Genomic DNA, 21,901 nt, shown 5'->3' with positions numbered 1-21,901 from the left:
GACACAAGCGACAATATTCGTTGACAACTTGCGTAAGTATAGAGTTGTTTTAGTCGCTTCGTACACCGCCCGCCGATATAGCTGATTGTTAACGCGTCCGTTTACTATTTTGTAGGTCAATGGTTCGATTCCTCGTCGAACGTGTTTTTTTTTTACATGAGGGTTTCATTAGCTCATTTTTTTACGACCAGGGTAAGCGCCTGTTCCTTGCTTTCTATCACGCCGACATTTACCACCCTCTTCCTAAACCCAAAGTAGCTCGTTTTCTCGCACGTTCTCTCTTGAGAAGCCCGCCGTGAAAAGAAAACCAAAAGAAACGTCAAACCTCTTTACAATAAAAGTATATATGTCAATTACTTTATGTGTATTCACTTTTTGTGTTTAAAAACCTTAAATTTAAGTTATAAACACATTTCAGACTTTGAAAGCAGAAAGATAATTACCAACATTGCAGTACTAACACAATTTTCGTCAAACATAGAGGTGCTGCATTTGAAGTCTGGCAACTATCTCTCACTTTTTGTGTGTTTTTTCATGGCGTTTTGTGCCGAGTGGTTGGTGGCGTGATTTAATCTGTTTTATCTATTTCAAGCTTAAATCATAGTTATAGAAGCTTTATGGGTGATGTCTACACTTCCAACCTACGCGTGTGTTGAACATGGGGACCCCGGAAGAACGATCATCGCCGGATAAAATACTGCGCGTCAAAAGTGGATGACATTGCATCAGAACAAAGCGTGTTCGTGTGTCCGCGAGATGAAGACGACAGTGAAGGAGAATTGTACGTTGGAAACATCGTTTTTGCTCGGGTAAGTACGCATTTTTTATTATTCTGTATTTGGTTGGAACGAATTCTGGTGTTTATGGGTCAGTAATTCGCTAGACCCCCATCTCGTTTGCTCTGAGAGCCTACGTGAGTTAGTATACTTGTTTAGCGCCCAGTCCACCGTTTCCGCATAGTCAGCATCAATTTACGCTGAAGCTAGACCTTGGCTACGATGATCGCGCTATGGTACACGGCTGCTAATAATTTCACATCACGCAAGGCTCTTTAACACCGGGGCGTTTGTTTATGTGTCTCTCAAACAGTGCCTTTGCGGTTCCATATCGCAGTCGCAATTTCGCGTGAGTGGCACAACGCTGTGATTAGTCCTCCCTCGTGCATACCCGCGGTATACCAAGAAATAACATGAACAGGAGGTTCGCTGGAAGTGCATGTGAAAACGCGTACACGTAATTCCACGGCTGGCGTCTCGTAGGTGTTGTGAAATCTCCCCCCCCCCCCTACACGAATTCCGTGCAGTGCGCTTCGCAGCTATTGCGCTCGCGAGACCGGCGACCGTACGCCTCGCGGTCTTCGGGCCGCGATATGTGTGCTGTTCTCGTGAAGCTCGACAACAGCGTCGTGAATTTGCCGTACTCGCTCGCCAACGCGCCCCGACAGCGTACGCGTCGACCGGGTGCTGACGGAGTTGTGCTGGAAGAAAAGCAGGCAAGAGATGAGGGCGCACGAGGTGTAGTTAAACATGAGAATTTACAAAGTGCAAGGTGGAGAAAATAGTATGCAAGGGCCGGAAACGGTGAGAGAGTTCGGGCCGCGTTAAACAGATGAGAATTTACAGAGTGCAAGGGGGAGAAAATAGTATGCTAGGGCAGGAAACGATGAGAGAGTTCGGGCCGCGCGCCAGCGAGCGAGTGCGGTAATTTACGTTGCCGAGCTTCTCGAGTCCGGCACGAATATGACGACGCCCGTCTGAGAGTTCATAGAGGTATAGAATTCACATACGTGCAAATTGAAGGTGAAATGCGCGCATGTGGCCTCGCAGGGAGTTAACATAGTCTCGGGGTAGTGGGGGAGATTTCACAACGCCTACGAGGCGCCTGCCGATCCCGTCAGAGTAGCTCTCGGGAAGTCTGGGGCTTGATATCAGAGGCATATGTATTGTTTAAATTAGTGCGAAAACTGAGCCAATTCGCAAGTTCTCATTTTCGCAAAACCGCAGGCCATACAGAGACTAACAAGAAAGCTGTAGGCACTCACTCAACTCAATTTATATTGGAGAATTGAACGTGCAGATACAAGTCAGACATTGAAATGGAGGAGCCTCAACTATCACACACCAGTTCCGATTGAAAGAAAGGGATACAGATGAGCTGCTAGCATGCGTTCCATCCAAATTAGCTCAGTAGCTAGCTTTGCATATATCATGCATACCCCACTCACAGTACCTGCGGGTCTAATAAATACATTCTTACTGTGACCTAAAATTCACTTGGGGTGTTCCGGGAATGTTCTCATTAGTTCCTTGGAGGTTACTGTCTTTAAACGATTAAAAATCTACTTGATGTAAGCATTCGTGCTTTGTGTGTGTTCTTCTTGTATTTCAACAAGTGTTAGCACACTCACAGATTATGCACCTGCAGGTGCTGCTGCTGGCTGTCCTGGGGCAGCTGCCTTCCAGTCCAGTTTCAAAGGCTTTGCCAGGGCCTCCCTTGGCCAACCGACACTGCACCTGCTGTACCCAAGTACTGCCTGGCCTTTCGTTGGTGCTCCGTACGCTTTGCCGCCAGGAATGGTCATTCATCCATCATCTGGCCGCTTGGACCACCTGTTCAGAAGTCAGCGCATTTGCTCGACACATCGGTCCAGGCACTGCTGCCATATCGGTGCACCCACCGATTATGTACTTTCAGGTTAGTTATTGCATGTTGTGGAACCTGCCATGATGTATACCTGTTAGCAGTGCTGTGGCCTCTGATTATTTGAAACATCTTCATGAAGCAGTGCTGTGCGTATGGAGCGTGTTATTGCTTAGCAGAGATATTGAAGAGAATCTGGGGCTGACGACTAAAGGGCGAGAAGAGAAATTGAACTGACTTTGAAGCAAGTATTCGTATGTAATCAAGCCAAGCAAACATTTAGGATCTTTCGATATGGTTTTAAACTTGCAATACAAACTGGTCTACTTCAGATCATACTCCTATTAATCATACTATACCGAAAAGTCCATTCCGCAGTCTGTAGAATTCTGACAGCGCTTTTTTCGCAGTCTCTCATGACAGGCACTAATCTCAATGGTTGGAAGATAGTCGAGGTAGCACCAGTCTCTAAATCAGTAGACGGTACTTCACCATTAAATTTCCCTAACAAGCACCATATGCAAGGTTGGGAAACATTTCATCCACTCTCAGGTCGCTAATTATTTATAAAATCACAATATCACATTCGAGTATCACCACGGTTTTCACAAGGGTTACTTGAGAAACACAACTTTCAGGATTTGTTCACGATCTACATTGATCCATTGACGCAGTCTTACAAACTGCGGTAGTTTTTCTCGATTTTTCTAAAGCATTCAATCGCATTGGACACCACAGACTACTTCTCAAACTTCACCCTAATGTCCTCACTTGAGCAAAAGATTTTCATTCTTCTCAAATGCAGTTTACTTCTAATAACTATATACTTCTTTTCCTCGTGCCACTTTGTTGTCCCCCCAGGCAGGTTGCTTGGTCTATCTTCCATGTTGCATATCCTCCCATGTAGGTCTATTTGCAGATGATGTTGTAATTTATCACACAATTTCTTTCAACTACTACCGTCAACGCTTTCAACCTGATCTTAACACAATTAACTCCTGGTGCTGCAAATGGCTAATGTCGCTTATCTCTAAAACAAAGTGCATGACTTTAACGGTGGCAAGTCTCGGATTGTAAATACTTACTTCATTAACAACAGCCTGATTACCTCTTGAGACAAAGGTGTTTTGGTAGGCCGGTAGGGGAGGGGGGATTACATGGTGGATTTCAAAAGGTACATCGATTGGGAAAATAAGACGTGTGATTAATATTTTCATTTGCACTCCAAAACTCGCTTTATTTCATATGTTTAACCCACTGCAGTGGCTAGGGTGGTGTGCTGTGGAGGCGAATGTCGGTTAGATACCGCTTGGTGTGGCCGCTTTTCAGATGGAGGCAACAGGTAAAGACGCCCGTATTTTGAGATTTCGGTGCGCACAAAAATACCCAGGTGGTCAAAATTAATGCGAAGCCTTCCCCTACAGTGCTCCCCATATCCCAAGTGTAGCTTTGGCGTGTTAAACCGCCGTCTTTTTTCATGTTTTTGGTATATTACCAGCTGCTGTAGCAGGTGAAAATTGAAGGTAAAATTATACATAATGTTTCCAAGAGCTAAATATAAAGGCCATATTCAAGTGCGTTTATGGGTCTATCTCATAGCAGTAGTGAAAGGTTATATACTCTGGTGCAGGTTAAGAACGGCAATGGCTCATGTGGTGTAGTCCAGTGTTTGACGGAATGCCGTGTAGGTAGGTAAAAGCATTATTGCAGTGATTAAACTTAGGTCACTGACCAAGTCAAGAAAGCTATTTAACGGTTTGTTGCTTGTTCACAGTGAGCATGTGTCGTGGAAAACGAAGCTATATATTGGGCATTACGCGGCGCAATGAGTTTCCATAGATATGGTGCAGATTTGCCATCCATTCTGTTGATAATGTTGGGCGTCGTCTGAACGATGAGGGACTCGAGCAGTAATCGAGAAGATAGATTGCACTCAGTTGTCAGTAATTTTGTCTTGTTCCAGTCGACCACGTGTCCCGTCCTCTCACGGTGCTCTGCCAGTGGACTTGTTTTTGCATGGCCTTGTTCACTTCGTTCCAGTGCTGCATTAATCTTCTGCGCAGATTGCCCGTTTCGCCAATGTACACTGATTTGCATTCAGCGCATGGAATCTAATAAACAATACCCGGAAGCTTGGAGCGTGGGAGGGGGTCTTTCACGCTGACAATGTCAGAACATAGCTTGCTAGTGGGCACATGCACGATGTATGCACTGCGTTTCTTGAAAATGTGTGCGAGAGTTTCACCGATGTGTGGGACGTAGGTAATTGCTGCACGTTTTGATGCAGTCCTTGTGGTTGCCTAAAGCATTATATTCAGAAAGAAGCGAAGAGGGCGACTAGCAGGAATCCGCATTGACATTAGCAGGCAGAAGCGTCTACAAGGCCTGTGTGAAAACGTGCTGCAATTCTCGTCCTACACATCAATCAAGCTTTTGCACGCATTTTCAAGAAACACATTGTGCACATCATTCACGTGCCCACTAGCAAGCTATGTTCTGACATTGTCAGCGTGAAAGACCCCCTCTCATGCTTCAAGCTTCCAGGTGTTTATGTGTTGAACGAAAAAAGCTCCATTTAAAGGTGACACCAACTTCCTTGCTGATTTCTGATGCCTGATTGTTCAGTTTGTGGGGATAAGTTTAGCAGATTGCTCACATGTCTAACCTGTATTTGTGCTTGAGCAGTCAAACGCTGATGTTACAGGGAAGTAGGTGAAAATTGTACTTTGATTGTAGTTGTGTGCAGATTACTTACATTGTGTTAATTCGTAGAAAAGCAACATTGAGGTAACCCTGCTAACTGTTCCACATTGCAGCATTTTATTATGCAAACGTTAAGGAGTTCAGCTGCTTGTTAAAGGTGAAATAAACAGTGGTACAAAAAGAAGAGCATCTACTAAACAGAAATATCTTCACAATCGCAGGATGCCAACGATCCGCCTACCAACTTGTTTCCTGCATCGTTGCTGCTGGCTGGATCGGCTCATGGAACATTTTCCAGCTTCTCAAAGTCTGTGGTCAAGCGCTCCTCTAAGTGAAAGATGCCGCAGAGGGATCTTTTGTTTTAATGCCACACTTTCATGTGCTCAGCAGCTAATTTACTCCTAAGGCTTTTTAAATATTCATCACCCGAGAGGGCATGTTACCTTCGTCTTCGGTGGAATGTGTCTGCACTCGGGTTATTTGTGACAGAAACAAGTGAACTGCGTCGTCAGAGTCATTGAGGCCTTGTTGATTGTGCATGCTTCTGAAATGACATTTTCATTCGGCTGAATACTTTCCAAATATTACGATTTGTGAACAAATTATGGTAAAAGTCATGATTAGTTGTACTACAGTGCAGGAAGGAAATGCCAACATACGTTTTAAGCACCTCTGATATTTCAGATCGTGGGTGGTGAGCAATAAAACAAAACTGAAATTTTTTAAAAGTAAAATCAAATATTCGTTGTCACCAGTGCATGACCATAGTAAAAGCTATCTAGTCACCAAATTTAGAATTAGACACGAAATGCCAAGAAAAGTAGGGAAATAAACTAGACAACTCGCTACAATAAACCAATTCGTAAAATTTCTCAATGTTTATAAAGTGATGATTCAGGCGGGTTAGTTAAGGTGTCAGTGGGTTTACACACCCAACTTGCAGGGAAGCTCATGAGCTCTCAATATTAACATGTTTTTAGTGAAGACCGTCTTCCTTCATTAAGCTGCTTTGCACATTGATGCCAGTCTGATAAATGTAGTCCTGAATTTTTGTTATTTCCGGCCGTGGCGGCCGCTTTTGTGATGGAGGCGAAAAGCAAAAACGCCCGTGTGTACGAGATTTCGGCGCACGATAAAGATCCCCAGGTGGTCAAAATCCGGAGCCCTCCACTACGGCGCGCCTCATCGCCTGCGTTGCGTCGGCGCGAACTTAAAACCCTACAATCAATTAATCAATATAATTTTTTGCTATGATCAATCTTTGTATGGGAACCATATATTTTTATATGATGTCGCTGTGTATTTCTGAAACTGTATCTAGTCACCAATTCCAATTTGTTGTGGTCAGGTTTTTTCAAATAATTCGTAGCTTTTTTAACAATTATGGTATATTTTGTGTGCCTAAAGGAATGCCTCATTGCATGTTTAGCCTATGTAGTGTTGAGCAGACATTTTGCTTCAAAGTGGAATGTCGGGCTAGCAACATGGTACTTTGCGTGCTGCTCACTTTCATTCATGCCATTATTTTTTAAATTATCATTTAAAATTAAAAGCCAACCAATTTGCTGTCGTTTTAATTTTGTCACCTACTTTATACTATTTTTAAGAGAACGACGGGACAAACTTGTGCCGTCATTCTGTTTTAACTGTTTCCTGTTTTTACCACTGGTTTTTTATGCATTCAAACATTTTTTATGAGTTTGTTGAACAGTGATTAGTTCAGGTGCTCAAACAATGTTTGCTGCGAAGGCTCCCTGTAGCATTTCTATAAGTGCTCTCTGCTCTATTTTTGAGCCAATACCCCATCACCAGTCTTCATGAGGTGGTCTTTTGTAGAAATGAAGTTGAAATAAATATTTGTTTGCATTGCTTTACATGTTTTGAAAGAATTTGTTGTTCATTCTTGTTTCTTTCAACCCTGTTTCAGAATCCTGCTTAAGGAATTTTCTCTGTTATTTTTTTTTCAGAACCAGGACGGGTGCTCATCCTCGGTTCTTGCTGAAGCAGCAGTATCCACACTTCATACGTGAGCTCTGAACACACAGTAATTATGGTATGAAACATTCTACCAGCATAAGCTTGCTTTGTAGAGGTTATTGTAGATGTCAAAGGTCTTGACAGTGTAGCCCAATGTCTGGTGTAACGCGCAATGTCTACAACTTGTAAAAATTAATTTTGTGGCTATAATGTTTGAGATCATTTTAAAATGCACGTCAACTACTATTAAGAATCACTGTCTAAATTGGCAGCCATTTTCCTGGTGGATACAGAAAGTGAAAAAGCGCATGTGTAGAGATTTCAGTGCACCTTAAATGTCCCAAATTTGCTAAAGCTAATCCAGAGCCCTCCCTGTGGTGCACTTCATATCCCATGTACAGTTTTGCGTAAAAACAGCTAAAAATTTATGATCAATTTAAACTTATTTTAACGTTTTTAAATGCAAATATTCTCAGTTTAAGCTGCTATATTTAGAGTAAAATATTTTGTAACAATTATATAGCTACCAAAGGTTTACAGAAAAGCTTTTTGCTTTTGGTTATGCACCTTCTTATCAAAAGAAAAATGTTGTTAAGAAAGGCAGAAGAAACCCAAATATGGAAATTAGCAAACCCTAAAGCTGCGGATAGACTGAATGTTTTGTAGAGAATCTTTTGCTGATTTCAGTTCTAGTCAACTCTACAAAAGTCTATCGACGAAGAATGCATGCCGTGAGGCACCTCGGAATACTACCCAAAACTAATGGGCCCCGGCTGTTGGCTTTTTATTTGCAACAGTGACAAACGACCCCACATCTGCCGGCAGGGACATAAGGCAAGGCACCATGTACAAGCTAGCCTCATGATAAAATAATGTTTTATGAACCATGACATTACATTTCAACCATGGGCTTCACCAGGGAACTTGTATGCATTGTTCTGTGATGTTTGCAGTTCTTGTTATTGCTATGTGGGGTCATTTAGTCTAAATGTATGGTTATAAAACTCCATATACCACCAAACCTTGCACGTGCTGTACCATATGAATATTTTTTTGTAAAGCAAAAAGAATAATGCAAACGAAAATAAATGGCTTGGGTACCCAACTTTTATAAGTAGATTATGAGCCGCAGTAAGGAGGGAACTATATTATGAGCCGCAGTACGGAGGAAACAGTACATTTTGCATTTGGTCTTCCTTCATATTGAACCTTCCTGCTCAGCTCAAGAATAAGGCACTAAACATTGCAGGTAGCTACCGTGATTGGAAGTTTGATGCAATACTGAGAAGCCGAGTGTTTTAAGGTTCAAGGAAGTTTTGTGTGGTTGAAGTGTTGCACACCTAATTGCTTTCACTGCATAGTATGGTTATGCTGTGCAGTGACGCTCGAAGGATGCGTACTGCAGTTCGGCAAAGTGAACATATAATTGGTTTTTTTACGATGTTTTGGATAATCAGCTACCTCTAAAGTTATAACTCTGTACTGAGATGTGGCTCCTGACTCTTTAAATCTATGTTTTAACAATCGGTGAAACAAGTTCAAGGAAATTATCAGCTGACGTTGAGCTTCAATAGAATGTCTCACAGAACCGAGCTTGGAAAGCACGGATGTTTCATACCATAATCGTGTGTCATATTGTGCAATATGTGGTCTCACACCTGCTGCACCATTTGTGAACCGAGGATGACGCACCCTTTTTGTACCCCTTTAGGTGGGTGCTTTTGCAGAAGATGCTCCTACAGATTGGGGTGCTATGTAGCACCCTAGGATACTTTTACGTCGAAAAGGGTGTTATAAGGCACCTGTCTTCTGGGGTGCTTCACAAAGGGTGCTCCTGCGGCAACAGAATCCAAGCACCCTAAAGGGTGCAAAATTTTCAGTTTTTAGGGTGCTCCTGCGGCGACAAGCTGAAGCACCCTTTTGGGCGTAAAAATTTTTAGTGTGTAGTAATCCTGAAATGTTTAGAAATCACTTCAGTGATCCTTCAAGGCCAACACGCTCATTCAAGGCTAATGACATACCGCATTAACTAGATCCACGCTTTTGTTAATTGAATCCAAGGCTTGGTGATGGGCAGGGGTTGCCTGTTACACCTACATACGTTTGAACCTTAGACCGAAATTTTCTGTTCTTTCCCTTGCTTTCATTCTGCACGTGATTTCGGCTATCTTTGGGGCCATATTTGAGTGTTACAGACGGCGGGTCCTGCACTTACGCGTAGTGCAGTTAAGGCTGTCCCATTAAAACATTTTGTCGACGTGCGCTACTGCGACATTTGGAATTCTTTGTGAATGTCCCGCACAGACACATCAGTATGTCTTGTTATCTCGTATGCCAGCATTGGAGATAACACAAAAAGTATCCGAACATGTCGCAAACCGACCAATGAAAAAACAAGAGTATTCGCGCCAGGTGGCAATCAAACCTAATTCGAATGATTATATTGCACGGTTTGTGAGAACTCACTAATAAACTTCGTGACCTAAATTACAATCTAAAAAAATTACGCCCACCTGCCCTCGCGAGAACCCTGGTGTGATGCGACGCTGAGGGGGGCAACAAGCGGAAGCGGAGGGCAACCGTCGACCGAAAGGCCGCGGAAGAGCGGCACACCGGTTATATCCGCAGCGCGCCCGAAGGAGAGGAGACCGCGGACAGAAAGTACTGCACATGCGGAAGTGCGCGTAGCGCCACCCACCGGCGGAGTGAGAGTGCGCTGCGCCACGCGCCCGCAGATGTTGAGAGAGAGTGTTCGCTCTCACCTGGGCACGCACCGGCGCCAGTGCGTCTGCCGCGGCTATGACGCAACACAATCCAACACAATCCAGTTTAATCCAATGCTATCCAAATGCAAGCCACGCCAAGCCAAGCCAAGCCTATCCAATCGAATCCAATCCAATGCCCTTCGCGAGAGAGTGTTCGCTATCGGAGAGGAGAGGGGGAGAGTGGAGGAGAGTGCGTACGAAGACGCCGACAACGACGATGGACGCACGCAGGAAGGACAGGACGCCGACAACAGATGCTGTCAGCGTCGCATCTAAAAAGAAATTTCCCGCAATTTAAACTTTGTGAGTGTTTAGCTGACTTTACCCCTTTCTGCTGAGTAATCAGTTCCGGTTACTCTGCTCTCAAGATGCAATAGCGGTGCAGAGCGCGTCTTTCTTTTTCTTAATCGCAACAGTAAAACTGAGAATTTTTAATGCCACCATCCCACGTCTGGGAGTCAGCGAATACAGACGGTTTGTTGCACCCTCTTTGCGAACGCCAGCTAGAACGAGAACAGTGCGGCTATGAGTTATCATCAGTTCCCATCAGTTCAAATTCTGTTCAGTAATCTGCTGTCTGGACAAACCGATGACTGATATTGAGAGTCAGAAACAAAGGGAGCTGTGCACGGTTATAGATTCGGTCCATTTTTCTCTGCATATCTACAGCGTTAGAGTAAGCACTTGCTTGCTTAAGATAAATCAAGAAACAAAAGACTTATTCGCAGTCATGCTAAGAAGCCATAGCTTCAGCTAATGTTATCGGTTTCTCGTTGCAAAGTTGTTGTAGTTGTTGTATCGGTTTCTCGTAGCAAAGTTGTGGCATCTGAATAAAAAGAAAAACGATAAAAAGGACCCACCAGGTGCCTCCTGCAGAAAAAGAAGAGCGCGAAAGCAGCGCGCGCCAGCAAAGAGCGGAGGGCATGCGCTAGCCTGCCGTCCTAGCCTCACAGCACGGCTAAACTCTAGTCGGACCTAGCTTCAAGTAGCGTCAAGAGCTATCCTCGCAACCGGGCTCGCCTGTACTCGGGGAAGGCGCGGCTCAAAAGGAGGTCGACTGGCGCTAGCTAAAAAAATGGGAGCTAAAAATTTGGCGAAGATTGTACTAGTGGTTCACACACTAAACTTTTTAACACCCTTTAAGGTGCTAAAAGGGTGCACTCAACATTTTGCACCCTTTTTGCACCTTTTAGGGACCAAAACATTGCTCCGGCACCCAATCATGAGGGTGCCACAAATTAAAGGGTGTAAATCTTAACATTTTTAGACCCTTTAAGGTACTAGAAGGGTGTACTGAACATTTTGCACCCTTTTTGCACCTTTCAAGCACCCAAATATTGCTCGGACACCCCACCTCGAGGGTGCCAAAATTCAGGGGTGTAATCAACAGTTTCAAAGGGTGCTACGACCATTAAAGGGGTGCTAAAAAGTATTTCTTCTCGATTGGGGTGTTACCACGGCACCATATCGGTAGGGTGCCTAAAAGAACGGTGTGTGAATGCAAGCATGGAAAATTGCACAAAAACAGGCTGAATGTTTAAACCGCACATTGCACAATTTTACCTCCCGTTGAGAGGTTTAAATATGAACTCTCCACATAGACCAGGGGAAATGCTATAAAATTCCTGTTCGTAAATTGAACAAAACATGCTGAATGTTTAAATTCCACTCTGCCCTAATCTACTTCTTCGAGTGTATCACAAGGTTCGTTTCGATGTCTGGGTGCACGGGAAGGGAAGGCTACAAAATGCCTCTTGTACTCCTATAAATAATACTTTTACGCGAGGCATCGGTGTCCTCAACGAAATCGAATTTACCTAAGAATTTTTCCTGTATTATTATGCCCCGGGAAAAAGTCCAACAGACTTTCTTGTTGGGCTCACAGCACGCCTGTGGGGCCAATACGAAGTTCTGTCGGCACTCTATCGTTCCAATAGCCTAGTCTTCCAACAGGGAGTTTAACCTTGATGGCGTTTGTGGGGCCAATAAGAAGCTCTGTCGGCACTCTATCGTCCCAAAAGCGTAGTCTTCCAACAGGGAGTTTAACCATGATGGCGTTTACCGGCTCGCCAACACGATCAGTGAACTCTAACAGACGCCTTCTTCGTAATCAGCGGCGCGAGCGCGCCATCAGACAGAACCGACAGACGCCCTGAAGGTGGTTTTTAGGGCCTAAACAGCAGCGTCTATGTCTGGCATAGACGCTAGACGTCAACGTTTAACTGTGTTGCGAATTTTCCCTTCAATGAGTAACAGTCAGACGGACGATAACATAACGATGTGAAGATATGCTTTGGCTCATACCACGGCAAGCACAATCGTTTGTGGCTGCAGCCTCGGTGGCTCTTCGTCCACAACAAACTGAATCGGCTGTACAGCTTTCTTCGAGGGCGTGTATGCAGGGGTTCTATCTTCCTTTTTTGCGCAGGCCGACGGGGGCGGTCGTGTAAAATCATTTTCGCTCGTCGCTGCCGTTCTGCCTACCTGTTTGCTGTACCTATTACGTCGCCGCCACCGCATGCATCGGTCGCTTTCTCATAATCCCCACTTGTTACAAACTCGGAGGTTTTCGCACTGTTAGCAGTCGTTTTACACGACGGGTTTGATGCGCCTGACATGCCAGGAGTGACATCGCTTATAGTATTAGCGCGACATTGCTTGTCTGCAAGACGGTGCCGGACAAACAAGCGTTATCAACGCCATAATTCTAACGGCACATTCCATTTATTTCGTGGCTACCGTGGCTTGCGCAGAAAAGGTCGGGTTGACTGCGATAGCTTTTCTTGAGTCAAATACGGGAGCTTTGGCTCAATCGCTTGCAGCGCTAGCAATGCGGCCTCGTCTGCAAGACCGGTGCGTGAGAAACAAGCGTTAGGACAGCCAGAATTTCAAAAATGCAGCATAAACTAGACACAAGCGACAATATCCGTTGACAACCTATGTAAGTATAGAGTTGTTTTAGGCGCCCCGAACACCGCCCGCCGAGATAGCTGAGTTTTTTTTTCTTTATTTCCAGACAAACACCACTGTTACAAACATAATACACAACAACAAAACAAACCCATTACACTAAGACATAAAATCACTCTTCCACTCTAGGTAATATATTTTCATTTTTGTTAACTCCTCCATTTGTGTCAACCAGTCTGGAACACATTGGCGTGCCTTTTGAACTTCAAGAAAAGAGAAAATGGCCTCTCAGAAATACTCATTTACTGGCCGCGCATCAATGTCCGAATGGCGGACTGTCATTCGGCATCTCCATATACTGTGCAGACCTAGTAACATTATCTGATCTAGAGAGATGCCATCATCATCATGTTCAACGGACAAATACCGAATACCATGGGCATCGATTGGCAGATCTTTTTTCAGCGTACGTTGCAGCACATCCCAGAAGAAGACCCCGTCCCAACAGTTAATGAAAACATCTTCAATGGTTTCCGGTTTGTTGCATAACCAACACTGTTCACCCCACGGCATCCATGCATCCATGTTTTCACAAGGAGTGTCCCGGTGTGTAGTTGAAAGAAAAATGTTTTACATCCCGGTGGAACTGGCATTCTTCTAACCCGTTTTAACACATCTCGACCCGTGCCAGAAGAGTGAGCAATTCTGTACATATGAACGGGAAAAACAGTGTCGCAGACATCGTTATACAGTCTCTTCCTAGTCACTGCAAAAAAAAAAAGCCGAGATAGCTGAGTGTTAACGCGTCCATTTACTGTTTTGTAGGTCAATGGTTCGATTCCTCGTCGAACCTGTTTTTTTCTTTAGGTGAGAGTTTTATTAGCTCTTTTTTTTACGACCAGGGTAAGCGCCTGTTCCTTGCTTTCTATCACGCCGACATTTACCGCCCTCTTCCTAAATCCAAAGTAGCTCGTTTTCTCGCACCTTCTCTCTTGAGAAGCCCGCCGTGAAAACAAAACCAAAACAAACGTCAAAACCTCTTTCCAATATCAGTATATATGTCAATTCCTTTATGTGTATTCAATTTTTGTGTTTTAAAACATTAAATTTAAGCTATAAACACATTTCGGACTGTGAAAGCAGAATGATAATTACCAACATTACAGTACTAACACAATTTTCGTCAAACATAGAGGTGCTGCATTTGAAGTCTGGCAACTATCTCTCACTTTTTGTGTTTTTTTTAATGGCGTTTTGTGCCGAGTGGTTGCTGGCGTGATTTGATTAGTTTTATCTATTTCAAGCTTAAATCATAGTTATAAAAGCTTTATGGGTGATGTCTACCCTTCCAACCTACGCGTGTGTTGAACATGGGGACCCCGGAAGAACGATCATCACCGGATAAAATACTGCGCGTCAAAAGTGGATGACATTGCATCAGAACAAAGCGTGTTCGTGTGTCCGCGAGATGAAGACGACAGTGAAGGAGAATTGTACGTTGGAAACATCGCTTTTGCTCGAGTAAGTACGCATTTTTTATTATTCTGTATTTGGTTGGAACGAGTTCTGGTGTTTATGGGTCAGTAATTCGCTAGACCCCCATCTCGTTTGCTCTGAGAGCCTACGTGAGTTAGTATACTTGTGTGGCGCCCAGTCAACCGTTTCCGCAGAAGTCAGCATCAATTTACGCTGAAGCTAGACCTTGGCTACGATGATCGCGCTATGGTACACGGCTGCTAATAATTTCACATCACGCAAGGCTCTTTAACACCGGGGCGTTTGTTTATGTGTCTCTCAAACAGTGGCTTTGCGGTTGCAGATCGCAGTCGCAATTTCGCGTGAGTGGCACAACGCTGTGATTAGTCCTCCCTCGTGAATACCCGCGGTATACCAAGAAATAACATGAACAGGAGGTTCCCAGGAAGTGCATGTGAAAAAGCGTACACTTGATTCCTTGGCTGGTGTCTCGTAGGTGTTGTGAAATCCCCCCCCCCCCCCTACACGAATTCCGTGCAGTGCGCTTCGCAGCTATTGCGCTCGCGAGACCGGCGACCGTACGCCTCGCGGTCTTCGGGCCGCGATATACGAGCCGTTCTCGTGAAGCAGCGTCGTGAAATTGCCGTACTCGCTCGCCAACGCGCCCCGACTGCGTACGCGTCGGCCGGGTGCTGACGGAGTTGTGCTGGAAGAAAAGCAGTCAAGAGATGAGGTCGTAGGAGGTGTAGTTAAACAGATGAGAATTTACAAGGTGCAAGGGGGACAAAATAGTATGCAAGGACAGGAAACGGTGAGAGAGTTCGGGTCGCGCGCCAGCGAGCGAGTACGGCAATTTACGTTGCCGAGCTTCACGAGTCCGGCACGAATATGACGACGCCCATCTGAGAGTTCATAGAGGTATAGTATCGAATTCACATACGTGGAGATTGAAGGTGAAATGCGCGCATGTGGCCTCGCAGGGAGTTAGCATAGTCTCGGGGTAATGGGGGAGATTTAACAACGCCTACGAGGCGCCTGCCGATTCCGTCAGAGTAGCTCTCGGGAAGCCTGGGGGCTTGATATCAAAGGCATATGTATTGTTTAAATTAGTGCAGAAAATTGAGCGAATTCGCTAGTTCTCATTTTCGCAAAACCGCATGCCATACAGAGACTAACAAGAAAGCTGTAGGCACTCACTCAACTCGATTTATATTGGAGAATTGAACGTGCAGATACAAGTCAGACATGGAAATGGAGGAGCCTCAACTATCACACACCAGTTCCGATTGAAAGCAAGGGATACAGATGAGCTGCTAGAATGCGTACCATGCAAATTAGCTCACCAGTGAGCTTTGCATATATCATGCATACCCCACTCACAGTACCTGCGGGTCTAATAAATACATTCTTACTGTGACCTAAATTTCACTTGGGGTGTTCCGGATATGTTATTATTAGTGCCTTGGAGGTTGCTGTCTTTAAACGATTAAAAATATACTTGATGTAAGCATTCGTGCTTTGTGTGTGCTCTTCATGTTTTTAACAAGTATCAGCACACTCACAGATTATGCACCTGCAGGGGCTGCTGCTGGCTGTCCTGGGTCAGCTGCCTTCCAGTCCAGTTTCAGAGGCTTTGCCAGGGCCTCCATTGGCCAACCGACACTGCACCTGCTGTACCCAAGTACTGCGTGGCCTTTCGTTGGTGCTCCGTACGTTTTGCCGCGAGGAATGGTTATTCATCCATCATCTCGCCGCTTGGACCACCCGTTCAGAAGTCAGCGCATTTGCTCGACACATCGGTCCAGGCACTGCTGCCATATCGGTGCACCCACTGATTATGTACTTTCAGGTTAGTTATTGCATGTTCTGGAACCTGCCATGATGTATACCTGTTAGCAGTGCTGTGGCCTCTGATTATTTGAAACATTTTCATGGAGCAGTGCTGTGCGTTTCGAGCTTGTCATTGCTTAGCAGAGATATTGAAGAGTATCTGGGGCCGATGACTAAAGGGCAAGAAGAGGAATTGAACTGACTTTGAAGCAAGTATTCGTATGTAATCAAGCCAAGCAAACATTTAGGATCTTTCGATATGGTTTTCAACTTGCAATACAAACTGGTCTACTTCAGATCATACTGGTATTAATCTTACTATGCCGAAAAGTACATCCCGCAGTCTGTAGAATTCTGACAGCGCTTTTTTCGCAGTCTCTCATGACAGACACTATTCTCAATGGTTGGAAGATAGTCGAGGTAGCACCAATCTTTAAATCAGGAGACGGTACTTCGCCATTAAAGTTCCCTAACAAGCACCATATGCAAGGTGGGGAAACATTTCATCCACTCTCAGGTCGCTAATTGTTGATAAAATCACAGTATGACATTCGAGTATCACCACGGTTTTCACAAGGGTTACTTGAGAAACACAACTTTCAGGATTTGTTCACGATCTACATTGATCCATTGACGCAGGCTTACAAACTGCGGTAGTTTTTCTCGATTTTTCTAAAGCATTCAATCGCATTGCACACCACAGACTACTTCTCAATCTTCACCCTAATGTCCTCACTTGAGCAAAAGATTTTCATTCTTCTCAAATGCAGTTTACTTCTAATAACTATATACTTCTTTTCCTCGTGCTACTTTGTTGTCCCCCCAGGCAGGTTGCTTGGTCTATCTTCCATGTTGCATATCCTCCCATGTAGGTCTATTTGCAGATGATGTTGTAATTTATCACACAATTTTTTTCAACTACTGCCGTCAATGCTTTCAATCTGATCTTAACACAATTAACTCCTGGTGCTGCAAATGGCTAATGTCGCTTATCTCTAAAACAAAGTGCATGACTTTAACGATGGCAAGTCTCGAATTTTAAATACTTACTTCATTAAAAACAGCCTGATTAACTCTTGAGAAAAAGGTGTTTTGGTAGGCCGGTAGGAGAGGGGGGAATGCATGGTGGATTTCAAAAGGTAGATCGATTGGGAAAATAAGACGTGTGATTAATATTTTCATTTGCACTCCAAAACTCGCTTTATTTCATATGTTTAACCCACTGCAGTGGCTAGGGTGGTGTGCTGTGGAGGCGAATGTCGGTAAGCTACCGCTTGGTGTGGCCGCTTTTCAGATGGAGGCAACACGTAAAGACGCCCGTGTTTTGAGATTTCGGTGGGCACAAAAATACCCAGGTGGTCAAAATTAATGCGAAGCCTTCCCCTACAGTGCTCCCCATATCCCAACTGTAGCTTTGGCGTGTTAAACCAGAGTTTTTTTTCATGTTTTTTGTATATTACCAGCTGATGTAGCAGGTGAAACATAAAGGTGAAATTATACATGTTTCCAAGAGCTAAATATAAAGGCCATATTGAAGTGCGTTTATGGGTCTATCTCATAGCAGTAGTGAAAGGTTATATACTCTGGTGCAGGTTAAGAACGGCAATGGCTCATGTGGTGTAGTCCAGTGTTTGACGGAATGCCATGTAAACAGGTAAAAGCATTATTGCAGTGATGAAACGTAGGTCACTGACCAAGTCAAAAAAGCCATTTAACGGTTTGGTGCTTGTTCACGGTGAGCATGTGTCGTGGAAAACATTACGCGGCGCAGTGAGTTTGTATCGATATGGTGGAGATTGCCATCCATTATGTTGAAAATGTTGGGCATCGTCTGAACGATGAGGGACTCGAGCAGTAATCGAGAAGATAGATTGCACTCAGTTGTCAGTAATTTTGTCTTGTTCCAGTCGACCACGTGTCCCGTCCTCTCACGGTGCTCTGCCACTGGACTTGTTTTTGCACGGCCCTTGTTCACTTCGTTCCAGTGCTGCGTTAATCTTCTGTGCAGATTGCCCGTTTCGCCAATGTACACTGATTTGCATTCAGCGCATGGAATATAATAAACAATACCCGGAAGCTTGGAGAGTGAGAGGGGTCTTTCACGCTGGCAATGTCAGAACGCAGCTTGCTAGTGGGAAAATGCACGATGTATGCACTGCGTTTCTTGAAAATGTGTGCGAGAGTTTCACCGATGCGTGGGACGTAGGCAATTGCTTGCCGTTTTGATTCAGTCCTTGTGGCTGCCTAAAGCATTATATTCAGAAAGAAGCGAAGAGGGCGACTAGCAGGAATCCGCATTGACATTAGCAGGCAGAAGTGTCCACAAGGCATGTGTCAAAACGTGCTGCAATTCTCGTCCTACACATCAATCAAGCTTTTGCACGCATTTTCAAGAAACACATTGTGCACATCGTGCGCGTGCCCACTAGCAAGCTATGTTCTGACATTGTCAGCGTGAAAGACCCCCTCTCACGCTTCAAGCTTCCAGGTGTTGTTTATGTTTTGAACGAAAAAAGTGCCATTTAAAGGTGACACCTCCTTCCTTGCCGATTTCTGATGCCTGATTGTTCAGTTTGTGGGGATAAGTTTAGCAGATTGCTCACATGTCTAACCTGTATTTGTTCTTGAGCAGTCAAACTCTGATGTTAGCAGTGAAGTAGGTGAAAATTGTAGTTTGATTGTAGTTGTGTGCAGATTACCTACATTGTGTTAATTCGTAGAAAAGCAAAATTGAGGTAACCCTGCTAACTGTTCCGCATTGCAGCATTTTATTATGCGAACGTTAAGGAGTTCAGCTGCTTGTTAAAGGTGAAATAAACAGTGGTACAAAAAGAAGAGCATCTACTAAACAGAAATATCTTCACAATCGCAGGATGCCAACGGTCCGCCTACCAACTTGTGTTCTCCATCGTTTCTGCTGGCTGGAGCGGCTCATGGAGCATTTTCCAGCTTCTCAAAGTTTGTGGTCAAGCGCTCCTCCAAGTGAAAGATGCCGCAGAGGGATCTTTTGTTTTAATTCCACAATTTCACGTGCTCAGCAGCAAATTTACTCGTAAGGCTTTTTAAATATTCATCACCCAAGAGGGCATGTTACCTTCGTCTTCGGTGGAATGTGTCTGCACTCAGGTTATTCGTGACAGAAACAAGTGGACCATGTCGTGAGAGTCATTGAGGCCTTGTTGATTGTGCATGCTTCTGAAATGACATTTTCATTCGGCTGAATACTTTCCAAATATTACGATTTGTGAACAAATTATGGTAAAAGTCATCATTAGTTGTACTACAGTGCAGGAAGGAAATGCCAACATACGTTTGAAGCGTCTCTGATATCTCAGATCGTTGGCTGGTGAGCAATAAAACAAAACTGAAATTTTTTAAAAGTAAAATCAAATACTCGTTGTCACCAGTGCATGACCATAGTAAAAGCTATCTAGTCACCAAATTTAGAATTAGACACGAAATGCCAAGAAAAATAGGGAAATAAACTAGACAGCTTGCTACAATAAACCAATTCGTAAAATTCCTTAATGTCTATAAAGTCATGATTCAGGCGGGTTAGTTAAGATGTCAGTGGGTTTACACACCCAACTTGCAGGGAAGCACATGAGTTCTCAATATTAACATGTTTTTAGGGAAGACCGTCTTCCTTCATTAAGCGGCTTTGCACATTGATGCCAGTGTGATAAATGTAGTCCTAAATTTTTGTTATGATCAATCTTTGTATGGGAACCATATATTTTTATATGATGTCGCTGTGTATTTCTGAAACTGTATCTAGTCACTAATTCCAATTTGTGGTGGTCAGGTTTTTTCAACTAATTCGTAGCTTTTTTAACAATTATGTTATATTTTGTGTGCCTAAAGGAATGCCTCATTGCATGTTTACCCTATGTAGTGTTGAAATAGGACATTTTGCTTCAAAGTGGAATGTCGGGCTAGCAACAAGGTACTTTGCGTGCTGCTCACTTTCATTCATGCCATTATTTTTTTATATTATCATTTAGAATTAAAAGCCAACCAATTTGCTGTCGTATTAATTTTGTCACCTACTTTACACTTTCTTTTTTTTTCAACTTTCTGTAAGGACTGACTATCCATATTTTTATGATACCAAGGCGTTGGACTGGGCTAGCTGGTACATGTTTGAATGGATGAAAAACCATAGGAAAACCCAGGACACAGAAGAGAACGACGGGACAAACTTGTGCCGTCATTCTGTATTAACTGTTTCCTGTGTTTACCACTGGTTTTTTATGCATTCAAACATTTTTTATGAGTTTGTTGAACAGTGATTAGTTCAGGTGCCCAAACAATTTTTGGCTGCAAAGGCTCCATGTAGCATTTATATAAGTGCTCTCGGCTCTTTTTTTGAGCCAAAACCCCATCACCAGTCTTCATGAGGTGGTCTTTTGTAGAAATGAAGTTGAAATAAATATTTGTTTGCATTGCTTTACATGTTTTGAAAGAATTTCTTGTTCATTCTTGTTTCTTTAAACCCTGTTTCAGAATCCTGCTTAAGGAATTTCCTCTGTTATTTTTTTTCAGAACCAGGAAGGGTGCTCATCCTCGGTTCTTGCTGAAGCAGCAGTATCCATACTTCACACGTGAGCTGTGAACACACAGTAATTAGGGTATGGAACATTCTACCAGTATAAGCTTGCTTTGTAGACGTCATTGTAGATGTCAAAGCTCTCAACAGTGTAGCCAATGTCTGGTGTAACGGGTGATGTCTACAACTTGTAAAAATTATTTTGTGGCTATCATGCTTGAGATTATTTTAAAATGCACGTTAACTACTATTTAGAATCGCTGTCTAAATTGGCAGCCATTTTCCTGGTGGATACAGAAAGTGAAAAAGCGCATGTGTAGAGATTTCAGTGCACCTTAAATGTCCCAAATTTGCTAAAGCGTTATCCAAAGCCCTCCTTGTGGTGCACTTCATATCCCATGTACAGTTTTGCATAAAAACAGCTAAAAATGTATGATCAATTTAAACTTATTTTGATGTTTTTAAATGCACATAGTCTCAGTTTAAGCTGCCATATTTAGAGTAAAATATTTTGTAACAATTATATAGCTACCAAAGGTTTACAGAAAAGCCTTTTGCTTTTGGTTATGCACCTTCTTATCAAAAGAAAAATGTTGCTAAGAAAAGCATAAGAAACCCAAATATGGAAATTAGCAAACCCTAAAGGTGCGGATAGACTGAATGTTTTGTAGAGAATTTTTTGCTGATTTCAGTTCTAGTCAGCTCTAAAAAAGTCTATCGACGTAGAATGCTTGCCGTGAGGCACCTCGTAATACTAGCCATGACCCCACATCCACCGGCAGTGACATAATGCAAGGCACCATGTACAAGCTAGCCTCATGATAAAATAATGTTTTATGAACAATGACATTACATTTCAACCATGGGCTTCACCAGGGAACTTGTATGTATTGTTCTGTGATGTCTGCAGTTCTTGTTATTGCTATGTGGGGTCATTAAGTCTAAAGGTATGCTTATAAAACTCCATATACCACCAAACCTTGCAAGTGCTGTACCATATGAATATTTTTTCGTAAAGCAAAAAGAATAATGCAAACGAACATAAATGGCT

General features: G+C 43.5%; 1 protein-coding gene and 1 long non-coding RNA gene across 2 annotated transcripts in view; one reads left to right on the top strand and one right to left on the bottom strand.

The window, feature by feature from the left end:
• The window catches only part of LOC144164348 (Kv channel-interacting protein 4-like), a 560,797-nt gene that overhangs the window by 370,714 nt on the left and 168,182 nt on the right, over positions 1–21,901 (bottom strand). The gene's annotated exons all lie outside the window — the stretch shown is intronic.
• Positions 505–20,599, top strand: LOC144164101 (uncharacterized). Its single transcript, XR_013321051.1, has 3 exons — positions 505–809; positions 2,425–2,694; positions 19,174–20,599. It is a non-coding gene; the product is annotated as an uncharacterized LOC144164101 (long non-coding RNA).

The sequence above is a fragment of the Haemaphysalis longicornis genome, unplaced genomic scaffold (assembly GCF_048455015.1).
Source record: "Haemaphysalis longicornis isolate Haplotype H1 unplaced genomic scaffold, Haemaphysalis longicornis Haplotype H1 scaffold_13, whole genome shotgun sequence".
NCBI lineage: Eukaryota > Metazoa > Arthropoda > Arachnida > Ixodida > Ixodidae > Haemaphysalis > Haemaphysalis longicornis.
Note: the sequence above shows the minus strand (reverse complement) of the source record. Positions and strands in the feature narration are given on the sequence as shown.